We start from the raw sequence: 24,073 nt of genomic DNA, 5'->3' as shown, positions 1-24,073 counted from the left end.
TGAAAGGACGTGCCCAAGGTCACGTGCAGTCAGATCTTCAGTCTGCACTCTGCAGAGTTCAGCGATTCTCCATATGTGAGGGTCAGTAGAGCTTCCAGATTAATACCGGATGTGGGCACCAGATTGCCTAGGCTTGAATCCAGGCACTTGAGCCTAAACCTGTTACTTAGATAATCTATGCCTCAGTTTCTTCATATGCAAAATGGGAATAATCATAGTCTCAATCTCAAAAGACTGAGGGGAGTAAAGGAGCCAGTATATGTAAAGCTCTCAGAACAATGGCTGGCACAAAATATGTGTTCAGGAAATGTTGCTATAGAAACTATACTGAGTTCTGTTTGATTATCTCTGACAAAGCTCATCAGAAATGCCATGAAGTGGGATGCAATTTCTGCCTCTTTTAGACCCTGTAATCATTTCTACTTTTCTCACAGTACATAGTATGTTCTGCTGTGCACTGGAAATATCTGTAAAGTTGTTTCTCTCATCCGACTTTCACCTGTGAGTGCTGTGGTATCAGAAAGAGAGAGAGAGAGAGAGAGAGAGAGAGAGAGAGAGAGAGAAAGAGGAAGTGGGGAGAGAGAGAGATGAGAGAGATGGAGAGCGCGCACTCTGATAGAAGCATATCCACTGCAGTGCCCAGCACAGAGGAAGGCAGCTGGCAAATGCTGGTTACACTGAACTCAAGTAAACACAGAATTCCAGTTCCCACTAAGTCTTAGAATGTTAGGGCCAGAAAGGCTCCTAGAGATCAGCCATCCTGCACTGATGGTGGATAATTGGGCTGCTGAGAGAGGGAAAGATATTGGTGTAACAGTTATACAACATGTTAGTAGCAGAAGTAGGAGTAGAAACCAGGTATCCACAGTACAAGCAGTCCTAGGCTCTGCCCAAAGCCCTGGGCTTTGTCTCTCCACGGAACAAAGGAGAAAGCAGCCCACGGACCTGAAGTAAAGAGAGAAGAATGGGACAAATGACAGAACACGGCTAAGCTTCAGCACCAATATTACTGAAAGAATAGAGATGTATTATGTAGGGACATATATCCGGCAGCCTACCAGGGGTCAAGGACATGGATAAATTGCACCGCCAATAGGCCGTTTTTCTGAACTGACTTGGTATTTCCTTGCTGCACAAATGGATCAGGAGCCATGCAACGAAGCTTCCGAGTCCTGAATGTATTAAATGCAAACTTCTAAATGATTTTCTTCCCCTTTCCATTTAACATGTAATCTAATCTAAACGAATCCTCCAACCCTGGGCTCTGGAACACTTTCTTCGCGCTGGTATTTGTACGTAGCTGATACTAAGATCCACAGGGTCCCTGTACATAGATAGATGGCATTTCATATAGTTCCCCATGTGATTAGCTAACCCGATGGGAAAGCGAAGGTCAATCCCGTGTAAACCTGTGACTACAGACCCTCTTCTCCACAGATACTGTCATGTTGTTTTCAGCTTGTTGAGGTTTCAGATCATGTCTAAATCGTAAAGTGAATCAAAGACTATTCTGTGTTGGTCAGCATGACTTGACCAGAAACATGTTTTGATTCCTGGTACTGTCAAATCCTGTCTTCCAACATAATGCAGAGAAGTAAAGTTTTAAGGTGATAAGCCTCCCCCTCATCTCTGATGTAAATTCCTCGGGGGAGGAAGGCCAGACAGAAGCTCGTTTCTCGTTTCTCGTAGTGGAGGCTGGGGCTTTGGAGTAGCTGAGTAAGCAGGCACAGCTCTGGGGTGGGGACTGTGGAGACCCACAGCCTCATGCCCTGCTTATTCAATGGTGACACCCAAGGCTGCTCTTACCCACAAAGAGAGCCTCTGAAAATGGGCGCATTGTGCTGGCCAAGTCCCAGTTAATGAGAACTGATCGTTCATAAAACAGCCTTCCTGGGGAGAAATGCCCAGATGGCAAATGTCTCTGACCTTGGGATTTGGGGGGAGGTCATCTTCTTTTAATCTGTATATCCAGTACATGAGCCTTTTTTTTTTTTTTTAAATTGTTAATATTGAGGATAAAAGTGCTTGTAACAGTTAAATGTGAAGGTGGGACAGGAGAAGTAAAAAAGCCTTTGCAAAGGAAATTCATTCAGAAGTCATTTCCAAGTACTGACTGACTTGATGGTACCCATTTGTTTTGTTTTGATTATAAGGACCAGTTTGGTTGTTGTTGTTGTAGTTATTTCAATACATACGTTAGTTTAATGTACTATGTAAACAATATTGATTAGCCTTCAAAGAGCTTATCCACCATCTTGCTGGCATCATAAACCATGTGTAAAGCAAATTTGGCACTAACTTATTATCATCCTTTCCTTAAAGAGCCACCCTCTCAATCACTCTTATTTATATCAGTTTCCAAACTACTCCACCGATGAGCCATCAGGTATATTAAATGCGTAATTTTTTGGATGGCATTTCTAAATTTAAGTTTCCCCTGGGCATGATGAAGCTCTCTTGACATATGTGGATCCCATTACTTCCAAACAATGCCATTTTCTGTTATATCAAGACCTTCCATGTTGATGGAAGTAATGGAGATAAAAATGAAAACTGAACTGGCCTGTAAATTTTGAAGTTTGTGGATTAATAAGTTTGATTGTTCTTTATTGGTGTTTGTTTTTCACTGTGACACTTAACCAGGGTCTTCACTTTTTAAAGACAACATGATTCCCTTCCCCACTGAATGCCCCATCAGCTCATAACATCCTGAGCTGTCACTTACTACCAGCTAGTAACATATATTATAATAAGCCCCCGCTAACGCTGTTGAGCGATAGCTTCCTTGAAGTCAGAGACGATCTTAACATGAATAAGAATCAGCTCTGCAGGTCTCTCCCTCTCTGTGCTAAGCCCTGCAGGCAGTGCTCTCTAGTGCACAGTCAGCAAATTCATGACACACATGCTCTTCTATGCTGCACCCAAGGCAGACATCACTAATTGATCCTGGCACTCTTTCCATGTGAGTCCCATTAAGTCCTCGGAGCCCTCATCATCAGCATTCCTGGAAGCCACTACCAATTTATCAGAATTGACAGGCTTGATAAAAACCTATTTTCTGGCCTCGCCTTAATGGTTAAAAACAAGGGCTTTGAGTTGGACTGACTTGAATTCACATCCCAACACTACCACTTACTTCATATGTGACCTTGAGTACAGTGGCCCAAGTGCCTGTCTCAGTTTTCCCCTCTCTACCATGACCAATCCTCTCATCCTTCAGAAGTTTAAATTTAGGTGTTTCTTCCTTTGAGAACCTCTATTTACATAAGACTGTGCGTGCCTCACTGAAGCCTCTGAAATGACCCTGAACTTGCTCTTCCTAGTCCTCACTGGAGCAATAATGGGCTCATTTCTTCTAATTTCCCCCCATTGGTGTGTGAGCTCCTTGAGGGCAGTTATATTTTCAGAGCCCAGCAAAGGGCATGGTGCAGTAAATAGCTAAAAATAAGCACCATTAACACATAAAAATCACTTAGTACAGTGCTAAGCATATAATAAATGCTCAATAAACATGAGTGATTTTCATATTTATTGCTGTGTTCCATAATTTCGAGGCTCAGAGAAAAAAGCTTACTGTGGAGCTAACTTTTACATATGCATGGTTTAATTTTGGATTGCTATTATTCTCCAGCTGCCAAGGATGCCAAAGCTATTTGTACTTGCTGAATTTTGAGCAAGTTGAATTCCTTGAAACAGAGCCATATTCATCTCATAAAACCTCGCCTGGGGCTATATACCTAAGAGGTGTATTTAAGCACATTTTGGGCCACACCTACTATGTTTTCTAACACTGGTGTCCACCAGCTCAGCCTTTGCTGACACCAGCCCTTCGTGGATCCATACTAGGTACTCTTTCAGGTTATTGGAGCCCCACTATACTCTTTTGAGTACCCATGTTCAAAGTATTAGCCCAGGAGGTCTATCCTGAAATAATCACTTACGGCGGTGGTTCTCAACTTGAGCATGCAATGTACCAGAATTCCCTGGGCGAAGGGGTGATGGGGGGAAGGGTTTCTTAAGTATAGACTGCCTGGCCCACCCCCAGAATTTCTTATTCAGTGGTATGGGGCTTGAGAATTTGCATTTCTAACAGATTCTCATGCTGCTGGTCCTGGACCATATTTTGAGAACCACTAACTCACGGAATATAGGAGATAAAAGAGGAACACTCTTGTCTAGGGAAAGAACCATACATTCTATTTTTCAGCTCCCAGGCTGGTGATGATCTCCATCTGAATCCTGCAAGCTGTATTTGCAACTAATTCTCATCAAAGTCAAGGAAATTTACACATAAGTATCAGTTGCAGGACCTTGATGAAGGATGAAAAAGCAGGGTTTCTAAATTTTGCTGATGGAACTTGCAATTTTCCCTCTTTCTCAGTTGACAACTAGTGAAATGACTTGATACTTTAATATCTCACAGTTAATACCATACTTTTGCAGGATACTTTATGTTTCCCCAGAGTGCTTTCGTCTATATTATCACATTTGATTTTTATAATAACCACTTTAGGGAAGGCAGGCAAGAATTAGCATCTCTCTTTGAATGACAAGGCTAGTAAACCAGGACCCAGAATCCTCAATTCATTGCCAGGTCTCTTTCCATGAGGCCACATAGTCTCTTATGCACAGTCTCTGCCTTTGAGCTCCCTACATGCACTAAACCTTCATTTAGGTCAGATTGTTGCAGATGCTTTGGGCTAGAAGACATCATAGGAGATCTACTCATCAGAAGTTTTAGGCATTTAGGGATACACATTTCCTTGAGAGCCTCAGGAAAGCTTTGGACTTTTTCCTCAAACAATACAGATGTGTAAATATATAATACAATTTATGTAAGGTTGCAGGTTGTCCACGGACCTCTTAAAACCCAGGGCCACCATGCTTCATGACTGTGAAAGTCACTGTCCCCAGTGAATTGACCGTGGTCCTCCCTGTAAAGACCATCCACAAACCATGGAAGAAGAGCAGAGGCCACGATTCCCTGTTTTGGGTGTTTTTTGTGATTTTTAACAGATGAGCAAACTCAGATTTAGGAACTTAAGTGATTTGTTTCAGGTACCACAGCCGAATAAGAGCAGAACTAGAGTGGGAACTAGGAGCCCCAGAAGGAGCATGGTATTGTGGAAGAGAGCAGGCCTTGGAGTCAGGGAACCTTTCAATCTCAGCTTATTCTGCTTACTGGCTGTAAGACCTCATAACCCCTCTAAGACTCAGTTTCCCCACTTACAAATAGGAATCAGAAAAATCAAATAATGTTTAAAAACTGTATTCTGATAGGGTGCTTTTAGTCTAAGAATTAAATGAAAGCAAATATGTCAAGTGCTAACACAAATTGTGGCACCCAGTAAGCATGGGTTACCTTGTTCTTGGGTTATTTTCTTAACTCAAGTTCATGTGTAACAACTGAATAAATTTTACTTTCTCTCAGTACAGGTAGATACCACCGCAGGTTTACCCGAGGCCGCATACACGTGAGTCCTCTAGATTGTATACATCTACAGGTGGTGCCATTACTTATGACTGGGCTCAGGTGGTCTGATGTTCTCTTAAGTGCTTGTACCATTGTCCCACGTAGAATCTCAGGGCTGTTTGTCCTCTCGCTAAGCATGCGTGCAAAAATAGAAATGAAAAGTTCTCACGGAAGGAAAAGAAAACCTAGACCCCAGTAGGATCTCGTCTCCGTACATTTTTTCAATGCTTATTTCAGCTCTTGCAAGATTTGATCTTCACACTGCAACAGAACTACAATACACTTCCTCATCTACAGAGGGTAATGATTTTTACCTAAATTATTCACTTCACTGCATACGTTTCACTGTGCATTAAACGTTAAAAAAATGTTTTAGTTTATCATTGAACCCTAGAATGCCAGAAGTGGAAGGAACGATAAGGGCTTTTTCTGACTCCCTTCTATCATAGGCAAGAGGTGGATGTTCTGGGAAGGGGGATGTCTTTAAACTCGAGCAGTGAGGGTGTTAGCCATCGGGCCTACACTTGAACTTACATTTCCTGACTCCAAGTCTGGTGTTGTCACCTGGTGTTGTCTGGTGTTCCTGACCTGCCTCAGACTTTAAGAGACCACAAAGGCTAAGCAGTTGTGGTAACATTTTCCCACTCCTAATTTTTTCCTCCTATCTTTTTCTTTTCCCCTAAATGGAATTTGTGGACAGTGGGATAAAGGTACACACTCCTTTTTCCATTTTACATAAATGGCTGGTCCTGGTTCTGGTTCCTATTATGCTTACCCTCACCCACACCTTCCATATTATATGAAATGTATTCCATTTTTCTCCTGAGAACCATGTGCTATCACAGCCTGATTACCCTTCCTGTCTCTGAGCAGACATAGCACCCAACTCCTAGAATTTCAAGTTTCTTTTAGAGGAGGCCTTTCCTGCAGAAATAGTCCCCCACATCAGCCTTTTGAAAATGAGTAAGAGCTTCAGACTCCTCAGCTCTACGTGACGGACCTGGTGGAATGCAGTAACCACAGTGTTCAAATGACTTCCATACAAAGTTGACTTTCCCTGGTCTATCACAGGACTCAACTCGCATTTTGTCTAATGCCCCATAGGTCCTGTGGCCTCATCCCTGTGGAATCTTGGGGAAAGTGTGCACCGTGAGTGAGACACTTCCTTTCATTAAAAAAGTTAACAGTCAAGAGGGAAAAACAGTTTAAACCAAACTGCCTTTCTGATCACAATTTGATCAAGCTGTTGAGACCTGCCTCTGGCCGAAGTGAGGTCACGGCTTTACGGTATCTAAGAATTTAAGTCTGCACAGAGAGACAGCTGCTTGAACTTGATGAGCTCACTATTCTGAAACGCCTCCAAGACTAGCATTGTCAGGAAATGACATCACTGAGAAAGTAGTAAACACAGGTCTTTTGTAAGTGGCTAAGTCATTTTAAATATTTTGAAGAGAAAAACCTCTTACTCAGCTCTGTACATGCCCTTACTGTTGTAAAAAGAGCTTACTATATACAATTTTACTTTGGCCAGTGCAGTGGTGCCACAGATGATAAATACTGTGAGAGCTAGGCGTGTTTTATACTTGTCTCTGTTCTCCTTGATTTCCGGGACTGGAACCTGGTGCAGAGTAGGCATAGGATATCTGGTTGCTGATGAATAACCAGGAGCATTGGTGTCAAGGATAACTCCTTTAAAAATTCCTAAAGTGCTCGGCTGTTTCACTTGTTTCTCTTGGTTTGTTTGGGTCCCCAGACTTGGTGAGTCTGTAGGTTCTACTGGTCCCTACCTCCTTGTCAGCTCTCATTCCTCCCTTTGCCAGTAGCCATGGCTCACAGCGCCATCTCCTCTCCCCTGCTGTGTGTCCGATCTGACATCTGCTGTTCAGTGACCCAGTCTGTTACATCACTCAGCTCACATTTTTGTCGCGTTATAGTCAGCAAATCTGCAGGGTGCAAGAGTGATGTGATTCTTTCATCTGGCTCAGAAAAGTTTTTATCCTGCATGTATAAACTTGCGGTTTTTATCAAAATTGTAAGATTGTTTAAAGTTCAAAAACTGGTTAAATGGGGTGTATATAGGATAAAATGCAAACTACCCCCATGGGTAGTGATATTCTTAATAGAAAGTTTAAACTCTAGATTCCACTTACCAAACCTTCCATCCTAGCCTCACACAGGTTTCGAGTCCACTTGTACCCTTGCCAAAGTGACAAAATTAAGCCAAATGTTGAACCAAACAATTCATCTCTGGGAAGAAAACCAATGCACAAGAAACCAAATAATCCTGTTATTTTCTAGTCATTAATACATCCATCTCACATACAAATCCTGCCTCTTTAGGGAATCGTAATAGTATGTGGGCATTCTAAGTTGAAGAAGCAGTTTGAGGAAAATCAGAGAGGCCAAAAGCAATGTGCATGTAAGTTGTTTTTTGGGGGTGCGGGCCGGTGGGTAGTCAGGGGCACAGATCTCATCAGAAGGACTTAAGGCAAAAAGATAGACAGGAGGGAAACTCAAATAATAGGCATAAAAAGATGGTTAAGCAAGTTTAATCAGCCATTGTAGGTATAAGATGAGAGGAATGGCCTACCCTGAAGTACTTTATTTGGCTACTTCTATAAGATCTTATGGACTGAAAGTAGGTGATCCAGTGAAGATCAAAGGCAAGGAGACCAATTAACGGATCATATATGCCCGCACACACACTCTCCTTAATCCCAGTCACAAGGACCGAATCACATCTTTTCATGTTTCTATATGAAACATGCAACCTAAGGAAAAGACTAGATGGCTAGACACAAAGCCCAAACTGCTGTCATACTTCCAAATGGAAAAGATGACTAATGACACTCCACTCTTCCTCCAAAAGAATAAGGAGTCAGCAGCCCATATTTCCAGGGTATCAAATGGCTGATTTATCCACTTCCTGAGAATAAAATGGCAACCACTATACATAGCCTCGCCTCTATGTTTAATGGAAAACACACATACAGACTGGACTCAGACACACACTGGACTCCTCATTTTAACATGTAGCTTTTAAAAATAGGAATGGAGCCATGATTTCATCAGCTCTCTTAATTTTTTGAGCATTTGATTCCTTGGCTCAGAGGAATCTCTCAGCACTGAATATCTATAGCCTTTCTTGTCAATGCCATGTTTCATCTTTATACCCATGGGCAAGAATTTTTTTCATATCTCTGTGCTTTTACTTAGAAGTGTCTTTCTGCCTGAAATGGCTTATTCTTCCAACTCTCCCTAATAATAATACTAGAAGACAAATAGTGGCAGCAGCAGAGGCCATGACAAACACTTGGCTACTTATAAAGAACGAGCACTGTGCTGAGTTTCTAATGTATTACCTCATTTCAACTTCCCAACAATCCAGTTTTTATCATTTCAAAAGTACAGATGAGGAAGCTAAGGTTCAGAGAGAATAAATTACTTGCCTAGGTTCACACAGTGAGTCCAAACATCCAGAGACAGGAATTTTAATAACCCCATGGCTCCCCACTCAACTTTTTCTCTTTTTTTTAAGTCTAAATGATTATTTGTATTTTTAGTATAGTGCTTCTCTCAGAAGGTTTGCAACCTGGCGGCTGAGGGAAGCAGGGACAGAGGGTTGTCTGGAGGACCTGCAGCCCTAAGCCATACCTAGTGGTACCTGGTGTTGCTTCACCAAGTCCTCCCTCAGAGGGGCTGAGAAATGTTCCATCCCCGATTCTGTCAGGAAGCAGTTCCGGGCATCCTTATGTTTTCTTTACTTCTTTTGGGGGAAGAAGGGGGGAATTGGAATCTTCAAAAGATGTGATGCCAACTTCAGACTTGCATTTTAGCTTCTACGAGAGGTTCCAAGAAGTATGTTGCTTGTCCTCTAGTAGGGTCTCCACTGAGGTCCAGGCCAAGAACTGCATTCTCAGTAGAAAGGAAGAGCTCTTCAACAAATGTAGTCATCTCCTTGGCCATGGAAGGGCCAGCTCTTCTGTCCACTGCCGTCAAATGCTTAACATCAATGTCTAAGTTTTCTCGTTTGGACCGTTTTATACCCTCAAGAACCAAGTCCACATGCGTCTTTCGGTCATTCCTGTAGCACGTTCCCTTCCGGGTACGCTGCTTGTTCAGGAGCTTCCTTGTCAAGTTCCAGGGATTTGACACCATCCTCTATGAATGTTTCCATGACATCTTTTGTGACCATTAGTATACCTTTAGGACCAGGAGTAAGCTGATGAATGAACGGGAACATCTGGAAACATTCCTCGGAAGCTCTTTCTTTACCTTGTCAATTAGTCATCCCATCATGGACTTTAAGACCTGGCTTGTTGGCTATTAATTACATGGCGTTAGAACTAAGGGGTCCATTCAAGTGGCCACGAAGGCCCATTTCAGACAATTCTGAGCAAAACGCTGTCTTCCATGGCTGTTGTTCTTCTGCTTCCATAATGATTTAGCAGAATGAAAAGGTCTTTCTCCGAACACTTTTATTCTTGTTATGAATACAACGTACTTTGGTCAGTAAGTTTTGCGGTCTTGAACTTCCTTCAGATTGCTTTCTTTCCACATATTTTCATACGATTATCTGCATGTGTATGTAGCTCTGGGCTCAGCTTCACCATGGTGATGAATCCCCACCATAAGTCTGCGGAGCCTGCAAGTTCCAAGCCCGAGTACCAGCAGGGCTCCCAGCAGTAGCTCCCTGGCTGCCTGCTGGTACGTACAGGACACCCTTGTCATGTTGCTATTTCTGGGACTAGGCATGGTGTGCCAACCATCCATTGTAGCTGCTATGTCCACACTGTGCGGCCTCCACAGCTCAACTTTTTAGAAGTCCTTTGCCCTGAAGCTCTGCTTAATGCTCCGGAAGGTACTCCTCCCTTTAAATTCTGCTGAATATTAGTTGTATCTGTATGGTACAACGAAAATTCATTCGTTCTATAAATATACATTAAATGGCATACTGTATGGCAGGCACTGTGCTAGGATGAAATATCCTGGAGGAACTAGTGTGTGGGAAACACAAGTGATTAGAATGTGGGGTAAGAAGTATTATGATTAGGAATCAGGAAGGGCTCCAAAAAGAAGGTAAAGGAGGGCATAACTGGGTCACATAGGGAGAAGCCTTCCAGGAGGAAGTGTCACTGGATCTGGGACTTCAACAACAAATAGAATTGTGGCAGACAACGCATAGGTATATCTCAGACCAAGCTAAGCAGCATACGCTGCCCTGGAGAGGTTGAGTAGCTTTACTTGCATTGCTCCCTCTGTCTCTGCCCCTACCCTCTAATACTGCAAACTCTTAGAGTCCCAACATTCCTCTCACCCACAGATGGTGACCTAGAAATAATGGGATGAATATACTTTGCATAGTTGGTTCCAGAGTCAAACAGACCTGAGTTCAGATCCTGGCTCCACCACTTCCTGGCTTAGTGACTTTGAAAAAGAAATTAGCATCTCTCAAGCTCAATTTCTATATCTGGAAATGGAGACGACTAATAGTGCCATCACTTTAAGGTGTTGCAAGTACGAAAGTGACGGAATAATATATAAAGGGACATAGCACAGCCCCTACACAAAGCGAATCCCCAGTGGTTGTGGCTGTTGTTGGTAGTGGTAATTGTTACTAGGACCCCGTAGATTGTGGCCTCTCCATGAAAAGGAATCTGACTCATCTTTCTCTGTGCTCCTCACTGTACCTTGAACCACACAAACGTATTAACAGGTATTCAGTCAGTACCTTCTGATGGATTTGTTGACATTTATTTTCCATTAATTCATTAAACAAATATGTATTGAGCACCTATCATGGGTCCAGCATTGTTGTACATGCTTTGAATACGACAGTAAACACTCCTGGAACTTTCATCCTAGGAGTCTGACCAGCAATTTCATGAACCTGATGGCTACTTATACTTTTGAGTCGGGTTTGGAAGCTATCCTCCAAAGCATGAGAATGACCTCCATTGTTAGTGATGATGACTATAAATCCACTTGCTGTTTCTGGACAACCTGATTCCTTAGCTTAAGCCTTCTTCAACCAATTCAAGTGTCCTTCCACCTGCCACTGGGTCCTGCCTGAATCTAACCTGATTTCCACTTCACAATCTATATCACCGGGTCCCCTCCCCCCAACCCTCCTTTAGCCCTTATCAGCAACAGACCAATTTGTATTTGTTAATCAGCTTCTCTTTCTTCTACTGCATTCTGCTCAGACCTGAGAGCCTCTCTGTTTGTATGGAAAGAGGACTGGATTATCAATCACGCAATTTAGGTTTAAACTCAGTTTTGCTATTAATCAGTCTGGACATATTTTTTATTTATCCCTTCAATGACTATTGATGAATTGCTTAATAGAGGCACAGCATGGCCTGATTGAGGGTTCAGGCTTTAGAGTCAGAAGGCCTGGGTGAGAAAGAAGCCCTGCTACTACTTTCCAGCTGTATAATTATGGGCAAGTAACTTGACCACTCAGTTTCCTTACCTGCAAATTGGGGATACTAATCATACCTACCTCATAGCTTACTTACAAGTATTAAATGAGTTAATACATATAAAAATCGTTGAAGAGTATGCCTGAAACTAGCACATTCTCAATAAATATCAGCCACTATTACTTTATTGTTCATATTTGTTGTTATTATCAGACACCAGGCACTGTACATGACACTGAAGAAATGGGGAAAAAAGAAAAGGTCACACAGGGTTTGTCCTTGGAGATCTTGCTTTCTAATAGGTGAAGAGGCATTAAACCAGTAATCACTCAAATAAAGGCTTCATTACAAATTGCGGTGAGTGCCTTGAAGAAAATGAAAAGGGTGGGGCGATGATCTAAGGAGTACCATTTGAGCTAAGACCTAAAGAATAAATGGGCTGAGTGGTGAAGAAGGCCTGTGTGCCTAGGTGCGAAGGCCTGTCCAGGAAGAGAGAAAAACATGTGTAAATGCCCCAAGGCAGGGAAGAAGGGCCTGTGCAGTTACAGTGTGGGCACTGAGATGGAGAGACTGCTGCCGCAGTGGGCAGGGCCTGAGCCCTGCAGTCCTGGGTGGGGCCGATGGAGCTGCAAAGTTTTCCTAAGGGCAAAGGAAAGCCATTTGAGGGCACAGGATTTCCTTTCTAGCACAGAGATTTCCCAAGTCAAGGAGAGGAGTGTATAAAAACTTCTCTCAAGCCCCCTTAATAGTGAAGAATGTGAGTTTCTGTGATGGCCAAGCAAAAAAAGTCACTGTTTCTGGGAAAAGTAGAAAGACAGTAAAGAAGTAGAGGGAAGGAGAGAAAGAAGGAGGGAGAAAAAGAGGCAAGAAAGAAAGGAAGAAGCAGCTGACTAAAACTTCAGGGGAGACGTGAAGTCTACAAATGAAATGTCGAACATTCAATGCAGATACAGACTCGGTACCTATTAATTACATCTATGTGTGTAGGTGTGTTTGACATGTGCATGTATTTGTAGTTCACTGATTTGGCAGGCATCCAAACTGGGGGAGACTTTCCAAGGAAGACAAATAAGACTAATTGCCTGGAAACGTTGGAGAGGGGAAAATATAACATGTCAATCACTCTGGTTAAATGCGTGATTACTGGATGTGAAGATGCATCTGGAATAGCTCCTGCCAGAAAGCTGGTGTTCAGGAATTGACATGCTTGCTGAGACATGGTTCAGCGGCTCCAGAGGCGCTCCATGGAAATCAAACAGAATTGCATTAGGAAAGGAGTGGTTGAGAAAGTACACTCTTAAACAGAAATTTTTATTTGGAGAGGAAAAGAAAAAGCAGTGGAGTCCAGAAAGAAGCACTGATTCCAAAAATGCTAATTTGTCCCAGCCTTCAGGAGCCCAGAGGAACTTGGGCACTTCTTCCTGTGATATTCAGATGCGGAGGTGAAAAGAGGCCTCCAACGCAGTGAAAATCAAACATAAATAAGTGTTCTTTGGGCTCAGATTCCTCCTTTGCAGCCCAGTAGGGCTGAAACTTAAGGATTTATGAAAGGAAAACATACACTGGTCCAACTCTATAAACACTTTGTTGTGCTAATACCGTCGATAAGGGAGTTTTAGTTGGACATCCTATGAATCGTGTTGCAAATGCTGGAAAAATACTGATTTGAGTTATGTTGGTGCAATGGAAAATAAAAGAAGCCACTTAACGTTTTAGGAACAGTTATTTTCTGGTAAGGAAATATCCATTAGCAATATGTCTCATTCTTTTAACTACTTCTGGGTTTGCCCTTGGGTCAATTGCCATATGCTTTTCTTGAGTTAATAATAGCAGCTGCCATTTAGTGGGCATTTACAATATGTTTTAGGTACTGAAAGCACATTATTTTATTGACTCTTTACAGTGTGTCACAGGATAGATTCTAACATTCCCATTTTACACATGAGAAAACAGAGGCTCAGAGAGGTTAAGGACCGCTCAGGAGGTATGTGTTTCTGGAGCTGATATGCAGGTTTGATTACTAAGCCATGTTCCCCCTGTGCCCATATTCTCTTGTGTATAAAATAGGAATGGTTAATAATATCATCCTCAAATTCTCATGTCTCAGGAAGACTGCAGATTCAGCCAATTCACTAGGATTTTTGTCTTGTGTGCTTTTCTCGTCACAAAACACTCTCTCTTCCCATCCATTCTCGGCACTCCAGTGCATGTAAAGATTTTCTCTTAAATCAGAACTTGTTCTGGAATCATGCAGGCTCACGAAGGTACAAATGGCAGATAACAGAATCAACATTTAGAAGTCATTCCTGACTTTTCCGCTTTTGATAGTCAAGGGCTCACGCTACCCCATTGCAGATCATCCCAACATCATGGAAAGGCAGACAAACCAGGTCAGGATGCTCCCCAGTAAGAAACTAAGGCACAGATAGGAGAGGGACTTGGCCAACCTCATACAATGAATTAAAAGCAGAGGCAATGATGACAGCCTCATATCTCCTAAGTCTCAGTGTGGTCTTGCATCTTTTTCTGGAAAATCACACTGTTTTCCTTAGTTGCAAGCTCAGGGGCCCAGCAGAAAGCATAAATGAACAAATGGGCAGGTGAATAAACACTTTACCCCTGTCAGTGTTCACTCAGCTTTAGCTAAGCTTTGTCAAGTGAAAAACAGGCCCAGATATTTCCATTTCTTAAAAGAGAAGCTGAGAATCTGGATTTTCATATACAAACCCCGTTTAAAAGCTGCCTCTAGCTTTTATTTTAAATCTCTGTGAGAGCCAACTATTACATCTGTAAAGTGGAGTCACCACTGGTGGATAACCAGTTTTCCACCTCTGCCTCATATGGAAGAAATGATAGTTTAATTATGGTTGCAGAGTTATCGAGCGGAAAGCCCATTGCTTGGGAGATCCAAACCTCAATCAACCAAACCTCAGAGAACAGTGAACCTTTTGAGTCCCAAACAATCCGGGTCACAGAGATATTTCAAATGCCAGGAGCTGAAAAGATGGTGCCTGTGGTATAGAAACTGGCTCTCCAGAAAAAAGAAAAAAAAAAGTAGCATTTGCCAGTTTCCATGGTGTGAATATTCCCACCATAGCCAATAGCTACTGATGGTTTAACAGCTAGTTTGCAAAATGCAGAATAGTTAACAATTGGCTCCAGATATTTAACAACTAGTACACCACAGTCCAGTGGTTCCAAACTGGTTGCAATAGCATAATCACCAGGAGTGTTTTTAAAAATTCAGCTTCCCAGGCTCCACTCCAGATCTACTAAATGAGACTCTCTGTGGGTGGAACCTAGAAATTTGTGTTTTTAAAAAGCTGTCTGAAATGAGCAGCAAGATTTGGAAATTTCCAATATAATTTTCACATCCAACTAAAAAAGAAATGGTCTTACGAAGAACTTGGAGTGTGGAACAGAGATAAGAAACCCAGGGCTCTGAGAAGCACAAGATAAACACATTAGATATTGTTAAATAATTATACTAATAAAACAAATTTAATTATAAGTAGCAGGTTTTTTATTTGATTTCCTTTATGTGCGGGTCACTGTGCTGGATACTTTACATGCACTGCTTTTTAAAATCCTCACAGCAACGCTTTTAGGCGACTATCACTGTTATTGCCATTTTATAGACGGGGAAATGGCAACACAGAAAAATGAAATACTTGCCCAAGGTCAATATGCTAGTATACAGGAGAATCAGGATTGGAATCTAGGCAGCCTGGCTCTGCAGACTCCTCTCAACCACAATTAGGAAAAGCATCTTCTCCCTGGAGGTAGATATTATTTTGCATAGAGCAGCTGTACTCAGAAATTTTTCATTAAATTAGACTGAGCAAAGGACAGTTCATTTTTCTTTTTTTTTAAAGACCACACACTTCTGTCTTTTGCAGGCTATCTACCCGTCTTTGGAGGCTTTTTTTTCATTCCAGTGACCCTCTAAGAAGGCTTATAGATTTCCCGATCACTGACAGGGAGAGTCACATTTTCTACCTCATATTTTTTGTGGCTTTGTTTTCACCTTCCTTGGCACCCTGGAGGGCACTAACACTCCTTACATGTCAGCTGCTCTTCAAGTGGGCTTCCCAGCCAGTGGGAGATATACTCCCTCTGTTTCTATGTCATCCGGCCTTTAGTCTTCCATTCAGCACTGTCCTGGTCTCGCATTACGACGGAGACCACAAACCAGCTCTCGGTGCAGACACTCCGCCATGTAGGGCGGTCTGGGAGCCTGTCCTCACGGGGCAGGTCGGGACCCCTTAGACATTCCAGATCTCCCAGGAACATGGGGAATCGAATGATAACAATCCTCTACAATCTCTAGGCTCTCTTCCCCAGAAAAAAACGATACAAACAAATAAAACTAACCTTCATTTACCAAGTACGTAAATCCAGAGTAAGAGGTCTTAACCAGGGAGGTCAAATAGTACCTTGTGGGAATGTTTATCTTCTACTTTGTTTTAGAAAGGATTTAAGGCAAGGAGTCTCAATCCCAAAGGCCAACAGCGGCTGGACTACTAATGTAAGTAAGAAGTGACCCAGCTGGACACTGCGGTGCTTGGAAGAATGCATAGCTCAACTAAAGGGGGGAACCCACTGCCCACCTCCAGCATATTGTGGACACATGTGTCAAATTTTCAAGAGAAGGCACAGGACTTCCACTTGTGTTAATGAGAGACTATTTAATTTGGACCTGTGCTCCCAGTGAGCACTAGAAAAGCTGGATAAAATACTTAAAATTCTGCTTGAAGATGTAGAAGAGCTAACAAGAGAGTAAAGAATTAGAGAGCTAGGATCTAGGGCTGGAGGAAAGCCAGGGAGCCTTGTGCTGAGGGCTACTTATGCCCTGGAGACATTTACCAATTCTACAGGAAGCGCTAAACTAAGAGGAAGCCTGAAGAAGAAGTTGGGGATTAGAGTTTGGCTTTAAGTCATTTCAGTCTCTGAAACTAGCCTGAAATTATAATAGATTCCTAGTACAACAAGGCAAACATAAATCCATTAGGGGAAAAAGATAACATTACCCCAAGCCTCAAGTTAGTTCTACAAAAAAATCTGCAACTACAATGTCCAGCACACAAGAAAAAATAATAACTTATACCAGAAGATAAAACAACATAAATAAAAATGAACAGAAAGGAAAATAAAATAGGGACAGACTCATACAGGCTCAAGATATTAGAGTAATCAGGCAGATATTTTAAAATCAACTATGCTTACTGTCTTCTGGGAAGTAAAATACAAGATTGACAATTTCAGGAGACTATTGAAAACCATGTAAAGTAATCAAGAGGAAATTTCAGACTTGAAAAGTATAAAGACTAACATCAGGAATTTAATAGGCATAATGGCAGATTGGATGCAGCTTAAAAGAGAATTAATAGACTTCAAAATAGATCAAATGAGAACAGGATTAAAGCACAGGAAGTGGGAGGGATGGAAAATACAGAAAATGATGTAGGAGATACTGCAGATACAGTGAAAAATTTTAACATACACGTAAATGAAAGTCATAAGGAGAAAAGTAAGATGAGGATACAGAAATGATGTCTGAAGAGTCAACGGCAAGAAGCTTTCCAAGTCTGATAAAAGGCATCAAGCCACAAACTCAGGAAGTCCACTGTGCCCAAAATAGGTTAAATAAAAGAAATCCCACATAGACCCCACATAGTAAAATTGCTAGAACTAAAGAGAAACTCTTAAACTTATCCAGAGTGAGTGAAGGGTGGGAGACAGAGTACTGCCAAAGATCGGCTATATGGTGGACAGCTGACTCTTCACAAGGAACAACTGAATTATATCTGAAAAATGCTGAAAGCAAACAACTACAAATGTAGACTCTCTATAAAAAACAACAACACGTAACACTTTTGTTTTTTCAAGAGACAATGTGAAATAAAGACATTTTCATACAAATAAAGGGAAAAGTATTTGTAAACAACAGACTTACACTATGGAAACACTACAGGATACCATTTATGGAGAAGAAAGACTATTCCAGGTGGAAACTTAGACATACAGAACAGAATACAAAGGAATACAATTATAAATAAATGGGTAAATATAAATAAATATGGACTGAATAAAACAGCAACAGCAATAATATTATGTTGTTGAGGTTAAAAATACAAAAATTATACAACAACAATGGCACGTATCTGGGCAGGAAAATACATAAAGTGAAAATGTTCGAAGGTCTTTGCACTGTCTGGGGAGAGGATATAATTGCCAGTCTACAATACGTTTGATAACTGTGCATGTTATAATGTCTGGTATAACCACTAAAAACACAATTAAGGTTGTGTAATTTACAAATTAAATGAGACAGGAGTGAAAAGTGTTTGAAAAAGTAAAAATTGAGTAAATCAGAAAAGTCAAGCAACAAATAACACAGCTAAACCCATGGTTAGAGGAAAATGTATGGCTTTACAATGCACATATTGGAAAATAAGAAAAGGTGTAAACAAAATGAGCTAGGCATCCATTTCAAGAAGTAAAAACAAACCCTGCAAACTAAACATAAAGAGAGAAGTATACAAATTAATGAAATAAGAAATGTACAGCAGAAAAAAATCAACCAAGTCAAAACCAGGAAAAAAAAAATCAACCAAGTCAAAACCAGCCCCTGAAGGATCTTAGAGAAAGTATGAGAATAAGCAAACACAAAACCCACCAATGTCAATAATATAAAAGGTGACATGTATAGGTGACATCTATGCTATAGGCATGAAATAGAAAATTAGAGGACATTATGAACACATTTATGACAAGATATTTGAAAATATAGATGAAATAGACAAATTCTTAACATAACATGAATTACCAAAACTTCCACAAGGAGAATAACAAAATTGACTAGTGCTGTAACTATTAGACATTTAAAGCTTTACACAAAGAAAACTCAGGGCCCAGATTAACTATCTTCTGAGTTCTATAAAACCATTAAAGAACAAAAAAGACCCATCTCACACTAACTCTTCCAGAGAATCGGAAGAGGGAGTACTCCCTAACTCTTTTTCTGAAGTCAGCATAGTCCTGATACCAAATCGAACCATTATTTCTTATGATGATAAGAAAAGAAAATTACAGGCACTTTATTTCACAATCAGGGTGAAAAAAATCTTAAAATATTAGTAAACAGGATACAGGAGATAACATCATAACCAAGTTGGCAAGGAAAAAATAAGGCTGCCGTTATTCAGAGGTGACATGATTGTATTCATAGAAAACCCAAACGCACTCTAGAAAAATATTAGAATTACAAAGTGTAGATAGCAAGGTCACTGGATGTAAAATCAGTGAATGAAATCATTTCTGTTTTAATATACCAGCAATAAACAATCATAACATAATATTTTTAAAGATTTATAATAACATCAAAAATCATTAAATATCTAAAAAATAAATCTAACTAAGGATGTGCAAGATCTCTGTACTGAAACTGAAAAAACATTACTGAAAGAAGTGTAAGAAGACCTAAATAGTTGACAATATATTATGTTCCTAGAGTGAAGGATTCAATATTTAAAGATACCAATTCTCCCAAAGGGATATGTTAAGTTAATGCTATCCCAATTAAAATCCCTATAGGGTTTTTTAAAAAATAATTTGACATGCTGATTCTAACATTTATATGAAAGTGTGAAAGTCTAACAGCAGATCCAAAAACAATTTAAAGGAGAATAAGGTGCAAAGACTTGCTGTCCAGATATGAAGACTTAGGTTATCCTGAGACACAAATAGGTCAGTGGAACAGAAAAGAAAGGCCAGAAACAGAACTACATGTACTTGGTTACTTAATTTATGACAAAGACTCCACTGAAGTTCAGTGGACAAAGGATAGTCTTTTCAGTAAATGATGCCATCAGCTAAATATCTATATGGAAAAATTGATTCTGGATCCCTAATTACAGCATACACAAAAATCAATTTCAGATGGATTCTTAGTCTGAATGGGAAAACATAAAGTCACCAGAAGGTAATATAGGAAAATATCTTCATACCTCAGGTAGGCAAAGTCTTCTTAAACAGGATAAAAAACTACCCATAAATGAAAAGGCTGAGAAATTGGACTGCCTTAAAATGAATAATTTCTGTTCTGTAAATCAAGAGACACAATTAAGAGAGTGAAAATGCAAGCTACGGAAAGGAAGAAGATATTTGCAACATGAACATTGGACCATGGGCTCACATCTAGGACACCTATAAATAAACAAAAAGAATAGGACAACCCAGTAGGAAAATAAGCAACAAGCATGAACTATTATTACTTTAAAAAGCATATCAACATTTCAGTAAACATGAAATGAAGCAAAACCTCATGAATAATTAGGAGAAATACAAATAAAAATCACAGTGAGTTGTCACTACACCCCCACCAGAAGGGCTAAAATTAAAATGATTGACAATCTCAAGTGTTTGAGAGAATTTGGAGCAATAGGAATAGTCACATACTGATGGTGGGAGTGTAAATTGGTACAGACACTTTGGAAACTATTCCGCAGTATCTATTAAAACTGAACATTCTCATAGCACTCTTATATTTACATCCAACAGAAATACGTGCAAGTGTGTAACAAGAGACATATACAAGAATATTTATAGACTCATTATTCAGTAGTTTAAACAGTCCACATATCCATCAACAGTAGAATTATGGATGGATAAATTGTGACATATTCATACACTAGAATCTTGTACAGAATTGAAGATGAGTAAACTCTATCCATATCGAATAACATGGATGAATCCTGTAATGTCATATTGAGCAAAGGAAAACAGACATACACACAAAGTCATATGGGATGATTCCTTTTATATACATTTTTTTAAAGTAGGCAAAATTAAACTAATATTTAGGAATGCTTGCTTAGGTGGTCAATCTAAAAGTAAAAACAAAATGTTATAACACTCAGTCAGATTCCCTTTGTTGGCACAGTGCAGAGTACTGAAAAGGGGTAAGAGGAAGCTGGGGGTTAGTAACGTTGTATTTCTTAAACTGAATGGTGCTCACTCCGCTTTTAACTTTGTGACAAACCACTGAGCTAAACAGTTTTGTTTGAGTATGTATGTTAGACTTTGCAATTTAAGAAAGTTTAAAACGAGAGAGAAGCCAGAAACCTAGACTTTCAGATGAAATTCCTGGATTTTCAAATGTTAGCAATGGATTTTGAAAAATTTGGAAATCTGTGTGAGCCACACCCATTTCATCTGTGAGCTGCCATTTTGTCACCTCTGAAGGTTACTCATATGCTTGATTAGGAAGGTGTGGGCACAACGTGTGACTCCGCCTCCAGTGCCAGAGCCTGAGAAAGTTAAGGGCCATCAATTTAACTTGTATGTAGAGAATTAGAACTCTACTAAAGCAACAAGTAAAATTCTTTCTCTCTCAGCACTCTCTTCTCTCTTTCCTCTCCCTCCACCACCTCTCTCTCTCTCTCCCCCTTCCTCTCCCTTCTCTCCCTCCCCTCCTCCCACTCTCTTTCATTATTGGTGCAGGTCCCTGAAATTAAACTCCAGAGAGAAATTTAAAAAAGTTGTTTCTGACATGTCCATGCATGCTAGCAACATCACAGATGAAACAGGACTCACTCTGAGGCTTCGAAGGCTTTCTGGAGATTATAAACCAGACGAGAAAAAATATAGTAATAGCATTACCATTTATGAAGAGCTTACCATATAGCCAACTCTGTACTCTCTGTATACCATTTAATTATATTATTTAAGCATTCCTGTGAGGTGGGGATTGTTGGACTTGTCTTACGGATAAGAAAGTCGAAGCTTAGAGATCTAGGTTCCATGAGCAAGAACTCAGCGAGCCTGTGGCAAGTAAATAGCAGAGACAGAATTCTCTCTCACGCCCATCTGTTACTCACCATTACACTATACTTGCGAGGCCACCAGTCAGTCCCGAGGTAAGAGAGATATAGCCATCCTTTGAGGATGTCCTAGATTTTGTAGAGCTGAGAGGCATTTGCATTATTTAACATGAAAATGAGCTACAGCTCCTTAAACCCTCACCACCTTGAGCACTCAATAAACACAGGTAATTGTTACAATCTTCATCCTGCCAGTTTCCCTGAAACCCACAGTGGAAGCTCAGTATGATTAAATAAAACTCAGACCAGTATTCACGACAGCTCCCTAGCCTGAACACAAAGGGCCCAGAGAGACAGAAAAGGAATTGTACCAATCACAGACTGAAGAGCCATCCTTGCTACCTGACACAGGACAATACTGGCCAAATAGCGAGTGTTCAAGAAATTCAGAAAATTAAAACACGTTAGCCTTGGAAAGGACCACTAGAGAGAGTCTGGTCTCGTTCCTCCATCTCAGAATAATGGGAATTGCGGCCAGGTGGGTAAAGTGGAAAGTTTCACTCTGCACATAACCACTAGGTGAAAATGATGGCTGCACCTTGGGCAAGTACTTCATCTCTTTGGGGTTTGTTGTCTGCCAACGGGGAGTGTTAGAATAGACATTGTTTTTTTTTTTTTAAAGGAATTGAAACTGTAATCTTTTCTTCCAGATAAATCTCAAGTGCAGTGACAATACAAGACAGACAGTAATGGAGGGTGTGGTTAAAGTAGTGAATAGGAGTGGACAAGATTGTCCCATTGTTCCTTCTCCCCCTCGGAGGAGCCCAAGAGGTAGCTCCTGGACCAATACATATGTTCTCAATGAGTATTTGAAAAATTCATTATGACTTCTCTGTTATTATAGAGCACAATTTAAAACAATCTGCAGTAGGACATTCTAAGGTCCCTTCCGATTATAAACTGCAGTCAGCTACCAGACGTACTTGAGATCATCAGTGAGCAAGGTAGGGGCAGAGCTGCGTCACTCTACCATGTGGCATTCGAGGGTCCTAGGACTCACCCTCTCGCCTCTTGGCCATATGGTCAATTCCTTATGAGTTCAAGCCCCAGTTCTCTGGATTTGTATGGAGAGGCGGTTTTTGCTCATCCTCTCGTATTTTTTAAAGCTCTGATTTGATTTTCATTTTTGCCTTAGACATGTACCCAGATGACAGGAAACACATCTGTATGAGTAACAGTAAATGGAACTTAATTCCAAGCCCTTCATGTCCCAGTGAAAGGTCAATAACCAAAGATGCCTTCATCTTGAGCAGTAGCAGTTTGAAATAGCAGGGCTGTAGGATATATAAAAGTTATTTTAAGTGTGGTGTCATTGTGAAGAGTGGGACTCTAGTACACTGTTCTGAAAATAAGAATTTAAAAAAAAAAGTGTGGACAGCCTTGGTTCAAAGCTTAACTCTACCACTTACTAGCTATAGGTTCTTTGGCGAGATCCCAAAGTCTTTGTGCTTCAGGTTTCTTGTTCATATTAATAAAAGGGGGATAGATAGCATCCCTTACCTCCTGGAGACTTACAAGGGAACAAATGTAAAGTGTTAAATACAGAGCTTGACATCCAGGACATGCTCACTGTGAGCTGTTGTCATCATTCTGACCACTCTCTACATCCAGAGGAATCAGCTTTATCCTCAAGCATCCGATCCACTCAGACTTCTACCTTCCTCATGAAACGAGGAAGTCCTGACGGCCAAGATGAGAATGTTTCAGGGGGGATCCGAGGGTGCGGTGCCACCCCGACACTTGAAGCTATAGTTAAACTTGGAATAATCAAGAGGCTTCACTTTCCAGGTCTGTCGGGTTGACAGTCTCTGTGCAAACCTCACCTAAACCCAAAGTCCTAGGCTGCCAGACAGAGGGAAACTCTGACATGAATTTTTAGCTGCAAACTTCCAGGGTGGCAGCCATCGATCTACTTCCTTTCTAGTTTCCCTGTAGCAGCTAGCAAGGAACAGACAGGTACTTCTTTTCCTTGGTCCCCTCAATGTTCATTTTTCAGTCAGAGATTTGAGACCACGTTTTACATAAATACAGGCCTCTAGGGTAAATGGTCTGAAGTTTCCTATGCCTCCTTTGACCTCCCCTGGTGAAAAACCTGGTGGGTATGTGACATTTCTTTCCTAAAGAAATTCTGGATTAAAGAGCATCTCTCAAAACTCATAGACACAAGCAATAGTTTAGTGGTTACCAGAGGGTTAGGGGGGTGGGGGGAGGGAGATGAGGGTAAAGGGGATCAAATACATGGTGATGGAAGGAGAACTGACTCTGGGTGGTGAACACACAATGGGATTTAT

General features: G+C 40.8%; 1 protein-coding gene and 1 pseudogene across 3 annotated transcripts in view; both read right to left on the bottom strand.

Moving 5' to 3' along the window:
• The window catches only part of GRIA1 (glutamate ionotropic receptor AMPA type subunit 1), a 283,850-nt gene that overhangs the window by 156,450 nt on the left and 103,327 nt on the right, over nucleotides 1-24,073 (bottom strand). The window lies entirely within an intron of this gene.
• LOC308491947 (N6-Methyl-AMP deaminase-like) lies at nucleotides 9,234-9,800 on the bottom strand (annotated as a pseudogene). The gene has a single exon. The product of its transcript is annotated as a N6-Methyl-AMP deaminase-like (transcript).

The sequence above is a fragment of the Rhinolophus hipposideros genome, assembly GCF_964194185.1.
Source record: "Rhinolophus hipposideros genome assembly, chromosome: 23".
Lineage (NCBI taxonomy): Eukaryota > Metazoa > Chordata > Mammalia > Chiroptera > Rhinolophidae > Rhinolophus > Rhinolophus hipposideros.
This window is presented reverse-complemented; position numbering and strand designations above follow the sequence as displayed.